Below are 5,809 nucleotides of genomic sequence, written 5' to 3' on the forward strand. Positions count from 1 at the left end.
TAAGTGTTACAACCCACAGAACCAAAAGTATCAAAAATGAGAGTTGTAAACACTTAGCAAAAATATAGCAACCACCCATATGGACCTGCTTGAAGACTATCAACTCTCCCCCTTTTGTCAGTAAGGACCAAAAAGGTTTGAAGACATAGAGCATCTATCGTTCCCTTCGGGAGTAGAAGAAGGTGCAGGGTCGACGTTGGAGTCCGGTGGTGCAGAGGGGCCTGGTGCAGTGTCGAGATGCGGCGAAGTAGTGGTTGGTGAAGTTGCATCGTCTTCGTCATCGACGACTCTCGCAACAACAGTTGCAGCCGAAGAGGAATACTCGGAGTCTTCTAATGATGGAGTACGACGCAAGACAGCATTCTGGTGAGGCATGGAATGAAACTTGTAGCGCTCAGTGAAGCCATCTTCGCGAAGATCATATTCGGAGCTTAGCAAAGTCAGACTCTTCCATGACCTCCGACAGGCTTCATGAGATACGAAGGCATTCTTGGTGGCAAGATTTCGAATGCGATTAACATCGACCAAGAGGCTCTGCATCTGACGCTACAGCCAGTCATGATGCTTATCCTGTTTCTGATGCAAGGGCACAATAAGCTCTCGGTCATTGAGAACACGAGATCACTTCCGAGGCCTTTGAGCAATAGTGGTTTCAGTGGCTTCAGTGGTTGCACGATGAGGCGCATGAGTGATACCAGCTAGACGATAAACACGAGTTGCAGCAAGAACTCCTTCAATGGGTTGTGTGAAGCTTTGGTGATCGACATTGTGAAGATATATTGGCTCCTTGGCAGGTTCAGGGTTGTCGGGTGGTAGGTGCGACATATGCCAACGGGTGGCTTATCATGGTGGGAGCCAGTAAGACGTCGCCGGTGCCTGGAAACGGGATGAGGCGAAGACATGCACGCCGGCGAATCTTACCCAGGTTCGGGGCTCTCCGTGGAGATAACACCCCTAGTCCTGCTCTGCGGGGTCTCCGCATGATCACTAGATCAGAAAGAGTAGCTACAAATGCTCCTAGAGCTGTCGGGTTCAAGGGAGAAGAAGAGCAAGGCTAGCTCTCACTTCCCTCTCTATATGTTGTGTGTGTAACTCTAAGAAGCCAACCCTTTGCATGGGTGCCCCGGGGGGTTTATATAGGCCTACCCCCCGGGGGTACAATTGTAATCCAGCTGGGCGCGGGTCCCAGTCGTCAGTGTCTGCGCTCGCTGGCTTCTCCGCCGGCCGTTGGGGCCCGCCGACAGGTGGTCCCGCCGGCTGCCGCCCTTTGGGTCGACTGACCGGCCCCACCACCCGGGGGTCTTGTCGGCGGCTGTTTACTGTAGCCTCGCCTCTGATGACGAGGGCTTTGTCGAGGTAAGCGTGCCTATAGTGTGCCGCCTCGAGGGCTCTCACTGTAGCCTTACCTCGTCTTGTCTCCTTAATGTGGCACATGCTTCGAGGGAGGGGGGTAGCCGGCTTCTGGGGGCCGGCTACGCCCTTAGCCGACTGGGGGAGGCTGGGCCGCCTTCGCGTCTCTCTCTGGCTAAAGGAGCCCACCGCCCGTGGGCCGTACTGGCGTCTGTCGTGGATGACGTTGAGGCCAGCATGGCTACAGGGCCGTGCCGGACGGGAGATGGCCGACCCGTACGGCGTCCTGTGGCTACGCCTGCCTCGGGATTCGGCGATAGTGGGCCGCACTATAGCCACACCCCGTCCCGTCATCGTTATGTGGGCGTAGTTTCGGTGGGTGCTGCCTTGGCCGGCTTCTTGGAGTCGGCGCTCTTCATGGCCGGCTCTGGGGAGTCGGCATTCTCTACGGCCGGCTTCCTGGAGTCGGCCATCTCGTAACTATCTTGGGGGAGGTTGCTGAGGCTGGGTCGCCTTCTGAGAGTCGGCTCCTGGAATAGCCGTCCGGGGGAAGGCGGCGCAACGCTTTGAATGCTTGATGGATCAAATGGTCTGATAATTTCTGAAGAACCAGGGGTAGTCGGTTAGGCTACCCGTGGCCATTTACTCCGACAGTAGTCCCCGAAGCTGATTGAGCTTCGAGGTGGGGTGGGAGTCGAGAAGCTCGATTAGCTTCATATCTTGACGAGCCGGCAGCTAGGAGCCGGCTTTAGTTGGGTGCGCCGTTTCGGCGAATTTTTTTGGAGTCGGAGGGCGGGAGCCTGCCGGCGCGTGCACCGGGCCGCAGGATGAGTCCATTTGCTCGCACCATATACAAGGAAGAATGGAGTGAAGCCGGTTGATTTGTTGGGGGTAGTACGCAGACTCCAGAGGACAGCCGACAGCTCATCGAGCCAGCAGCTGGCCGATCGCTCCAGTGGCACAACCAGTCGGGGCTTGATGCCGGAGAGGATGAGTCCATTTGCTCGCTCGACCTGGCCGTTTGACTGCGGGTGGGCAACGGACGCTAAGTCCAGTCAGATACCCTGCGTCGCGCAGAAACGTGCCAGTGCTCCTTTGGCAAAGTTCGTGCCGTTGTCGGTGATGATGCTATGCGGCACGCCGTACCGAGTAGTGATGTCGGTGATGAATGTTACGGCAGTCGGCCCGTTCAGCTTCTTGATTGGCTTTGCTTCGATCCACTTTGTGAATTTGTCCACGGCGACAAGCAGATGTGTCAAGCCGCCACGGGCTGTCTTGAAAGGGCCCACCATGTCCAATCCCCAGACGGCAAAGGGCCAGGTGAGGGGAATGGTCTTGAGTGCAGAAGCCGGCAGGTGTTGCTTGGAACTGAAGACTTGGCATCCTCTGCAGCTCTTGACTATCTCTTTGGCATCTTCCATAGCAGTCGGCCAAAAGAAACCGTGGCGGAAAGCTTTGGCCACAAGTGATCTTGAGGCTACGTGGTGGCCGCATTCGCCTTGATGGATATCCTTGAGGATTGCCACTCCTTTTTCTGGCTCGACACAGCGCTCGAAGACTCCAGTGACGCTGCGCTTGACAAGCTCTTTGTTGATTATTGCATATGCTCCGGCTCGTCGTTGGACTAGTCTTGCTGAGATCTCATCAGCCGGCAGCTCTCTGCTGACTAGGAATTTGAGGATGGGCTGGGCCCATGATGGAGCAGTGACTTCTTCTTCTGTTAATGCGGCCACCATGACTCGGGTGGGTGGGTCGGGTGGCGTGGAGTTGGAGTCGGCCACCGCTTCTTGTGTCGCTGCAGTCCCCAGGCCGACTGCTGCAGTTCCCGGGCCGGGTTCTGAAGTCCCCGGGCCGGGTGCGACTACGGTAGTTCCCGGGCCAGTTGTCGAAGTTCCCGTGCCGCCTGCGGGATTCCTCCAGTCGGACCCGGCTGTATCAGGCACAAGCGGTACGAGGATAGAGTCTGACTCTGGAGACGGCTTGATGGACGGCTTGAGGAGGCGCTGGAGGGAGACGCCGGGCGGTATAGCCTGTCGGGTGGAGCCGATCCGTGCCAGGGCATCTGCTTGGTCGTTGTCGGCCCTTGGCACATGAAGGAACTCGCACCCTTCGAAGTACCCACTGATCTGCTGGACGAGGAATTGATAGCTCGCCATGTTTGCGTCCTTGGCGTCCCAGTCGCCAGACGACTGCTGGACCACCAAGTCTGAGTCGCCATAACACAGGATCCGGCGTATGCCGAGCTCTTTGGCTAGCCGGAGCCCATGTATGAGTGCCTCATACTCGGCCACGTTGTTGGAGGCGGCGAAGTGGATTTGCAGCGTGTATCTGAGTTTGTCGCCTTTGGGAAAGTGAGGACGATGCCGGCTCCCAAGCCGGTGCGCATCTTGGACCTGTCGAAGTGCATCCGCCAATGGGTAGAGTCGGGAGCCGGCGGTAGGTACTGGGTCTCGGCCCAGTCGACGAGGAAGTTGGACAGTGCTTGGGACTTGATGGCGGTGCGGGGCTGGTAGAAAATTCTGTATGGTGCCAACGCAATGGCCCACTTAGCCACCCGGCCGTATGCATCCCGGCTGCCTATGATCTCGGCCAGCGGGGTGGTGCACACGACCGTGATGGGATGCTCTTGGAAGTAGGCTTCAGCTTCTTGGCGGCAAAGTACACCCCATAGCACATCTTCTGGTAGTGCGGGTAGTTCTGTTTTGAGCTGGATAGTACTTCGCTTAGATAATACACCGGCCTCTGGACTAGCTGGGCTCGGCCTTCTTCCGGGCGCTGGACCACAACAACTGTACTGACTACTCGGCTAGTCGCGGCAATGTAAAGGAGCATGGGCTCCTTCTCAGTCGGTGCCGCCAGGACAGGTGGAGTGGTCAGCATCTTCTTCAGCTCATGGAAGGCTTGGTTGGCTTGGTCATTCCACTCGAAGTGAGTGGACTTCTTCATGAGTCGGTACAGGGGGAGAGCCTTCTCTCCTAGCCGGCTGATAAAGCGGTTTAGGGAGGCCAAGCACCCGGTGAACTTCTGCACATCTCGCAATTTGGTGGGAATCTCCATCCTCGCGATGGCCTTGATCTTCACAGGGTTGCACTCGATGCCGCGTTCGGAGACCAGAAAGCCCAGCAGCTGGCCGGCTGGCACTCTGAACACGCATTTCTCGGGGTTGAGCTTGATTTGGAATCGGCGCAAGTTGGCGAATGTTTCTTTGAGGTCTTCCAGCAGGGTGCCGCGCTTCTCTGTCTTCACCACAATGTCATCTACATAGACGTGGGCATTTCTGCCGAGTTGCTTGAGGAGGCATTTCTGCATGCAACGCTGAAAAGTGGCACCGGCATTCCTTAAGCCGAATGTCATAGTCAGCTAACAGAAAGCTCCGAATGGTGTGATGAAGGCAGTCTTTAGGCGGTCTGCTGGGTCCAACTTGATTTGATGGTACCCTGAGTAGGCGTCCAAAAAGCTCAACAGCTCGCATCCGGCTGTGGAGTCTATCACTTGGTCAATCCGTGGCAAAGCAAACGGATCCTTGGGGCAGGCCTTGTTGAGGCTGGTGTAGTCTATACACATGCGCCACTTGTTGTTCTTCTTCAATACCAAGACTGGGTTGGCAAGCCACTTTGGAAAACATACTTCCATGATAAAGCCAGCGGCGAGGAGCCGGGCTATCTCTTCTCCTACGATTCTTCGCTTCTCTTCGGACAGTCGGCGAAGGGGCTGCTTGACCGGCTTCGCGTCGGCCCGGACGTGCAATTTGTGCTCGGCGAAATCCTTCGGGACAACCGGCATGTCTTTTGGGGACCATGCAAAAATGTCTCGATTCGCACGGAGGAAGTCGACGAGCTCGCCTTCCTATTTACTGTCCAGGTTTGCCCCAATGACAGCAAACCTTTCCGGATTCTCCGGGTCCAGAGGTATCTTCTTCGTCTCTTTGGCCGGCTGGAAGGAGCCCTGTGCATCACAATCTTTGGGGTTGGGGGACAGGGCCGGCTGCTTGCCGGCCATGGCCACTACCCGCTCCAGCATCTTCTTCTCTTCTGCTACTACGAGGGACTCGGCCAGCCGGCTACTGGCCATGGCACACTCAATGGACTTCTTGTAGTCGCTGGCTACTGCGATGATCCCCTTCGAGCTCGGCATCTTCATCTTCAGGTAGGCGTAGTGGGGCACAGCCATGAACTTGGCCAGAGCAGGTCGGCCAAGCAAAGCATGGTAGGGGCTCTCCAGATCCACTACCTCAAACCAGATCGCTTCTCGGCGAAAATGATCCTTGTCTCCGAAGAGAACATCCATCTTGATCTTGCCGATCGGGGAACAAGATAAGCCCGGGACAATGCCATGGAACACGGTCCGGCTTGGCATAAGCTGCTTCGCCTTGATGTTCAGCTTTTCCATGGTATCGCGGTACAGTATATTGATACTGCTTCCGCCATCTATCAGGACGCGGGAGAATTGGGCAGCTCGT

The sequence above is a fragment of the Aegilops tauschii genome, chromosome 3, assembly GCF_002575655.3.
Source record: "Aegilops tauschii subsp. strangulata cultivar AL8/78 chromosome 3, Aet v6.0, whole genome shotgun sequence".
In the NCBI taxonomy this organism is placed as follows: domain Eukaryota; kingdom Viridiplantae; phylum Streptophyta; class Magnoliopsida; order Poales; family Poaceae; genus Aegilops; species Aegilops tauschii.